The sequence below is a fragment of the Schistocerca cancellata genome, chromosome 12, assembly GCF_023864275.1.
Source record: "Schistocerca cancellata isolate TAMUIC-IGC-003103 chromosome 12, iqSchCanc2.1, whole genome shotgun sequence".
NCBI classification, from domain to species: domain Eukaryota; kingdom Metazoa; phylum Arthropoda; class Insecta; order Orthoptera; family Acrididae; genus Schistocerca; species Schistocerca cancellata.
In genome coordinates, this window is record NC_064637.1 from 71,102,647 (window position 1) to 71,110,733 (window position 8,087).

Genomic DNA, 8,087 nt, shown 5'->3' on the forward strand with positions numbered 1-8,087 from the left:
AAAATTGCTACACTACGAAGATGACGTGCTACAGACGCAAAATTTAACTGACAGGGAGAAGATGCTGTGATATGCAAATGATTAACTTTTCAGAGGATTCACACAAGGTTGGCGCCGGTGGCTTATCCGCAAGGCTGTAACGGATCGTGTAGCCACGTCTCGATCCCTGAGTCAACAGATGGGGACGTTTGCAAGACAACCACCATCTGCCACCATCTGCACGAACAGTTAGACGACATTTGCAGCAGCATGGACTATCAGCTCGGAGACCGTGGCTGTGGTTACTCTTGACGCTGCATCACAGACTGGAGCGCCTGCGATAGTGTACTCATCGACGAACCTGGGTGCACGAATGGCAAAACGTTATTTTTTCGGATGAATCCAGGTTTTGTTTACAGCATCGTGACGGTCGCATTCGTGTTTGGCGACATCGCGGTGAACGCACATTGGAAGCGTATATTCGTCATCGCCATACTGGCGTATCACCCGGCGTGATGGTACGGGGTGCCATTGGTTACATATGTCGGTCACCTCTTCTCCGCATTGACGGCACTTTGTACAACGGACACTACATTTCAGATTTGTTACGACCCGTGGCTGTACCCTTCATCCGATCCCAGTGAAACCCTACATTTCAGCAGGATAATGCACGACCGCATGTTTCAGGTCCTGTACGGGCCTTTCTGGATACAGAAAATGTTCGACTGCTGCCATGGCCAGCACATTCTCCAGATGTCTCACCAATTGAAAACGTCTGCTCAATGGTGGCCGAGCAACTGGCTCGTCACAATACGCCAGTCACTAATCTTGATGAACTGTGGTATCGTGTTGAAGCTGCACGTGCAGCTGTACCTGTACACGCCATCCGAGCTCTGTTTGACTCAATGCCCAGGCGTATCAAGGTCGTTATTACGGCCAGAGGTGGTAGTTCTGGGTACAGTTTTCTCAGGATCTATGCACGGAAATTACGTTAAAATGTAATCACATGCCAGTTCTAGTATAATATATTTGTCCAATGAATACCCGTTTATCATTTGCATTTCTTCTTGGTGTAGCAATTTTAATGGCCAGTAGTGTAATCACCACACGTGTTGTTTAATTCCGCTGCGAAGCGAGATGATTAATTCCTGTTTCGTAGAACGCGATCGGCTGGTGTCGGGTCCTCAACCACAGCCACTCTTGCACTTCCTCGTCCAAATGAAACCGGCGTACACGCAAGCCTTTCTTCGGGTCGCCAAAGATGTGAAAATCACACTGTGAAAGATTGCAGCTGTACGGAGGATGTTGCAGTGTTTCCCAACCAAATCGCCGAAGCGCAGCATTCTTCCGATTGGCATTTCAGGGGCGGACGTTACCGTGTAACAGAATGTTTCCGTCTCACAACCTCCCTATCCGTATTGGTGGCACATTGCGTTTTCTGCAAAGTGCCTTCATGTTTCTGAGCAACAGGATGATATCGTTCAACACGATTCCTGAGCGTCTTGACTTTATGGTACGTCGCAGTTTCTGCAAAGTGTCTCTATAGAACTGCGCTCGACGCTCGAGAAACTCTACGGGCAGAGGGTTCTTGTTATCGAAGGAGTAGTCCATCATGATCTTAGCAGAACGTGTCTCAACAGCTGTGGATTACATTGGTGCGGGACATGTGAGATGTTTCCCCTATTGCCTCTTCCATTAGCATTTCGACTCGCAGTGGTCTCACCACGTAAGGTCATGAGACACTACAGAAGCAGCCAGCTCGTCGAGTTCCTCGGGCGTATAACCACAATCAGTGTTCAGCTCTATGGGGACACTTTGCAGAAACTGCGACGTGCCACAAAGTCAAGACGCTCAGGAATCCTGTTGGACGATATCATCGTGTTGCACGGTAATCCGCGTAGCTGCGCTGCCAATCGGATGAAGGCCAGGCTTTAGTGATTTGGTTGGGAAGCGCTACAGCATCCTCCGTACATCCTGGATCGTTCAATAGTGGCTGCTGTTGTAGATTCGTCATCGAACGACCACGTTCTACAAAATCAGAAATGGATCATCTCGCCTTCTGGTGGGGTAAATGTATTAACGCGTCTGGTAATTACTTTAGAATGGAACCATTCCACACTCCCATTGTGGTGGGTCTTAAAATTGGGGTGAATGTTTCAATGCATCTGGTAATTACTACTGAATGGAACCATTCCACGCTCCCTTTGTGGCGGGTGTTCAAACTGGGGTAAAAGTAAATGTCTTAATGCATCCGGTAATTACCTTTTAATGGAGCCGTTCCATGCTCCCGTTGTAGCGGGTGTTCAAATTAGGACAAATGTCTTATAGTGTCTGGTAATTACTTTTGAATGGAACCGTTCCAGGCTCCCATTGTGGTGGGTGTTAGATTTTGATTTGACTGCTCCTGCCATTTACAGCTCATAGTCAGGAATTTATTTGTGAAAAACACATTCGACATGTGTCGACCTTAACGTTTTGACAATAACGAAACCACAACACAAGATATTTCCAGACCTTCGTCAAGCTCTCTTGTAAAAATTCGCGGAGTACCACACGTGCAGAAGTGTTTTTGGTTTATTCCTGTAGACACTGTCATTGAGAACACAACAGAGGAAACAAGCCAGGTGCCAAGAGATTAGCTAATCTACACCAGAAACCACGAAACATTGTCTGAACAACTACCATGATCTGTCAAGCGAAATGGTAGGTAGCGCCGTCTTTCTGATACCACAGTTTATTCAGCCTTTATGGAGAAACCAAACATAGTAGATGTAGAAGTCTTACACATATAATAAAAGGGGGCAACACTCAGGAAGTTATAAATTCTCCAAATTAGAAAACAGTTGTGTATATCCTCACATCTATTACTGAAATACCAAATCCAATTCAATTATTCGCCTCTTTTATACCATATCACAACTAGATAGAAGTACAACTTTGGGACTCAGTCCACGAGTAGATAAAAAGTTCTAGCTGATGCATAACTTTGTTCCTACGTATGTTGAGTCATGTTAGTGTAATTGTTGAATTGTGTTATTCTCTACGTAATTTGCCGAAAAAAATGTCACTGACATAATTTTACATTAAGCCAAGAATAGATACATTAAGGAGTTGGAATGTTTATCTTTTATCGCATTATGTTAATCTTTCCGTTATCATTTTTGGAATCAGTACTGTACTTGAAAATAGGCTACGACCCAAAACCTAGGTTGCGTAGTAACCATAATAAAATTTTCGAAATAATGCAAAAAAGCAGTGTTTGTTTTACAATTAAAGTGACAGTTTATTGTATTATAGAACCAATAATGGTCTTAGAAACGTTTACAACAGTGACAGCCGTCCTATCTGCACTTTCGAAAATGAAAAGGCCAGTCACACGATGCGACATTATCCGACACCATTGTAACATGTTGTTCTTGGAGAGGTCTCTCGCTTCAGTCCGGAACCGCGCGACTGCTACGGTCGCAGGTTCGAATCCTGCCTCGGGTATCAATGTGTGTGATGTGCTTAGGTTAGCTAGGTTTAAGTAGTTCTAAGTTCTAGGGGACTGATGACCACAGATGTTAAGTCCCATCGTGCTCACAGCGATTTGAACCATTTTTGTGAGGTCTCTCGTGGATAATTTATGGCTATTCCGCGGCCCGAATGCGAGAACAGCGAGAAACTTAATATCAGTAACGGAGTCATGAAGTTGATGAATTTAAGGAATTCTGCTATCTATACAGCAAAATTACCCATAATGAACGGAGAAAGGAGGACGTAAAAATCAGACCAGCACTGTCAAAGAAAGCATTCGTGGGCAGCAGAAGTCTACTAATACGAAACATGAAGTATAATTTGACAAAGAAATTTCTGAGAATGTGCCTTTGGAGCACAGCATTGTATTACAGTCAAACATAGACTGTGAGAAGACCGGAACAGATTGGAATATAACCACTTCAGATGTGGCGCTACAGAATAACCTTGAAAATTAGGTAGACTGGTAAGATAAAGAATGAGGGGGGTTCTCCGCGAAATACGTGGGGAAAGGAACAAATGGAAAATAGTGTGTCTAAGAATCCTGCATAGCCGTTCGCTGGACATACAATCAAACAACTCGTATTAACGTTTTTTATTAGAACAAGACAAGTACAAATACTTATCTTTACACCGATGTGTCGCAAGCGAAGGGCGGCATACAAAATAATCAGCCTTAAGAACAGACGAAGACAACTGCAGTGACTGCTGATCTCTAACTATGCTACGTAGACATTGCTAATGCAGAGGCTACGATGCGTCGGCTAAAGAAGTGCTATCTAAGTCTCTGCACCGGCTGCCACAGATTGTCTCTGTTGTGTTTTCTCGTGGGCTTCTGTGTTTTGCTGGTGCCTCAATTCTACCCTGTCTTTCGTTTGCAGGAGAGTGTTTACATGTTTTAACAGCGTTTCTTATCGTGTTTTTTCTGTTCAGTGTTTTCACGCGGGCGTTGTAGGAACTTTCTTTGTTTGTGTGCTTATATTTATTGATTTCATTGTCTGTTTATTGCGTTTGCCTGTTCCAAAACGAACAACCCACCTCTCCCATCCCCTGATCAGGCGCCTTAGCTGCAAACGATGCAACGCAGCTAACACAGATGTTTCAGTTTCAGACGCAGCAGATTGAAAGTGTTCTAAACGCGGTACATCAGTTTCTGGCCATCCAAGCAACAAATGCAGCGCGACCACCCGATCAGCATGCAACAACTGTAGCTCCAAGTGCCGTCCCGCCTTTTCGCCAGTTTAACGAAAAAGAAGGGGAATGACCAGAATCTAGGCAACAGTATGAAGCCCACATCATTGCTAACGAAGTAGCAGGTACTGTGAAACTTCATAACTTTTTCTCAACGGTAGGAATTGCAGTCTTTCGCCTCACTCACAACTGTTCCCTATCGCCACTCCGAGCGTACTTTGCTATGATCAGGCTGTATGTTCTCTAACTAACTATAATGACCAACAAGTGAATATAGTGGCAGCTCGGTACGAATTCCTTCGTTGCAAGAAACTGTCGGGACACGCTCATCGTGGGTGGTAACAAGTTTGTAGGGTATGACGAAGAAATACTAACGGAAATGTGCTTGTGGTACTTTATATTCAGACGTTATGCTGCGTGACGCAATCTTGTACAATGTAACTAATATCGGAGAACAGATTTTTGAAACTGTCAGATCCATCAATTCATCGCGAGTATGCAGGATTCCTAGACACAACAGAAAATACAAATAAGGGGCAGGTTGATAGGACATCTGTTAAGACATCAGGGAATGCCTTCCATGGTACTCAAGGGATCTCTGGAGAGTAAAATGTGCAGAGGAAGACGCAGATTCGACTACATCTAGCAAATAATCGAGGACGTATGTTGCAAGTGCTATTACGAGATGAAAAGTTTGGTACAGGAAAGAAATATGTGGATGGCCGCATAAAACCAATCAGAAGACCGATGAATCAGAGAGAGAGAGAGAGAGAGAGAGAGAGAGAGAGGGGGGGGGGGAGATAGATTTATATATATAGGTCAGCCGTTAAGTTTGTGTAAAGGTTTTTGAGTATGAAATTCTCGAGACCGACGACGAAGTGTTTGCTGGGGACTGTTTGCCACTCATGAGCAGGCGTTGGCGATATTTTGCTGTGTTCCGTGAGTATTTCGCACGTGCACATCTGGGTCTGTCGGCAACATTACTAGTATCAAGTGAACTGTTTCATCGTCTTCGTATGTTGTGTTTCGATGGTGCAGCACGAACATTATGTATGCCAGATGCGCTTGCGCAACACTTTGGCCAAGCGTGAAGTTCAGTACCACCACAAGAGGACGTTCTTTACGACTCCCGTTATTAGTGGACGGTCTCCAAAGTCTGAAAAGCAATATGTAGCGAATTAAAAGATTGTAGTTAAAATAGTAAGTTTTCTTTTGCACTTCAAACAGGTACACTACTTTTAGGACATCCTGTTGCACGATTATTCGTAACTACCTTCCATTTCAAACCAATGCGCTCCCCATCTACAGATGTCAGGCTGAAATAAATACCTACCACTCCAAATGATATCTTCGGTGAGTATAGCAACGACCCAGGGACAGACCCCATTCTTTCAACGTTTTGGAGCAGTGTTATGCCTGGAGTCATGGTGTGGGGAGCCATCAGGTATGTCTTTGGGTCACAGATATTGTGGGAAGATTAACTGCACAACAGTACATCATAGACATTCTGGATCCTCATGTGTTAGATCTCATGCGACAGCATCGTAGCGCATGTTTCAACAGTACAATGCTCTTTCATCACGTAGCATCGGTGTGTATGAACTGCCTGCTGCGTGATGTTGAATCGCCGGCCGGAGTGGCCGTGCGGTTCTGGGCGCTACAGTCTGGAAACGAGCGCCCGCTACGGTCGCAGGTTCGAATCCTGCCTCGGGCATGGATGTGTGTGATGTCCTTAGGTTAGTTAGGTTTAAGTAGTTCTAAGTTCTAGGCGACTGATGACCTTAGAAGTTAAGTCGCATAGTGCTCAGAGCCATTTGAACCATTTTTGATGTTGAATCACTGCCGTGGGCATCAGGATCACCTGATTCGTGGGAGGGGCTGGGACGGAAACTGTCACACTGACAGTATCCAGGATGTCAGAGACCACTTCATCTACATCTACATGGTTACCCTGCAATTTAGACTTAAGGGCCTGGCAGAGGGTTCATCGAACCATTTTCTTTCTACTTCTCTACCATTCCACTCTCGAATGGCGCGTGGGAAAAAGGAACACCTAAATCTTTCCGTTCGAGCTCTGATTTCTCTTATTTTATTATGATGATCATTTCTCCCTACGTAGGCGGGTGTCAACAAAATATTTACGCATTCGGAAGAGAAAGTTGGTCATAGAAATTTCGTAAATAGATCTCGCCGCAAAGAAAACCGCCTTTGTTTCAATGGCTGACGCCACAACTCGCGTATCACATCAGTGCCACTATCACCCCTATTGTGCGGTAACACGAAACGAGTTGCTCTTCTTTGTACTTTTTCGATGCCCTCCGTCAAGTTTACAGCAATATTCCAGAAGAGGACAGACAAGTGTAATGTAGGCTGTCTCTTTAGTGAGTTTGTCGCATCTTCTAAGCGCTCTGACAACAAAGCGCTGTCTTTGTTTCGCGTTCCCCACAATATTATCTATGTGATCTTTCCAATTTAAGTTGCTCGTAATTGTAATTCCTAGGTATTTAGTCGAATTAACAGCCCTTAGATTTGTGCGATTTATCGTATACCCCAAATTAACCTGGTTTCTCTTAGTACCAATGTGGATGACCTCGCACTCTTCTTTGCTTAGTGCTAATTTCCACTTTTTGCACCATACAGAAATTCTCTCTAGATCATTTTGTAATTGGAATTGACCGTCTAATGATTTTACTAGACGGTAAATTGCAGCGTCATCTGCAAACAATCTAAGGTGGCTGCTCAGATTATAACCTAGATCTTTTATGTAAATCAGGAACAGCAGAGGGCCTATGTCACTACCTTGCAGAATGCCAGGTATCACTTCGAAATTGCAATTAATTTAATACCTGCAGCTGCTAACAGGCGTTGATATATAACAGGAACAGGTGAAAATGAGTGCCCCCACCGGGACTCGAACCCGGGATCTCCTGCTTACATGGCAGACGCTCTATCCATCTGAGCCACCAAGGAAACGGAGGCTAACGTGACTGCAGGGACTATCTCTCGCACGCCTCCCACGAGACCCACGTTCTCACCTTGTATGTCCACAAACAACATTCGTAGTGTCCCACCCCAACACCTTCATTACTGATGGAAGACATTCTTACAAAGTCCCATAAGATTTCGGGGAATTTGTGTGCATGCACACAGAAGGAGGTCATGGCCGGTATTGCCACAACTATATACTGTAAGACGTCGTGGTCTCCTGACCTTCATTGCTTACATATTCCGCCCTCACAATCATATTCCGCACATCAAGATTCTTCACTCAAACCCAAATTAGATAAGGTAAAGTCAATGTTGTATGAATTCATGTAAATGATATGCAAATAACTAGTAAATTGCAAATGCACTTTGAGATTGAAATACTCGAGGCTGGCGTACACACACATATTTAAGAC

General features: G+C 44.3%; 1 non-coding gene across 1 annotated transcript; it reads right to left on the reverse strand.

The window, feature by feature from the left end:
• Positions 1–7,582: 7,582 nt before the first annotated feature.
• Positions 7,583–7,665, reverse strand: Trnat-ugu (transfer RNA threonine (anticodon UGU)). Its single transcript has one exon. It is a non-coding gene; the product is annotated as a tRNA-Thr (tRNA).
• Between the last annotated feature and the right edge of the window lie 422 nt (positions 7,666–8,087).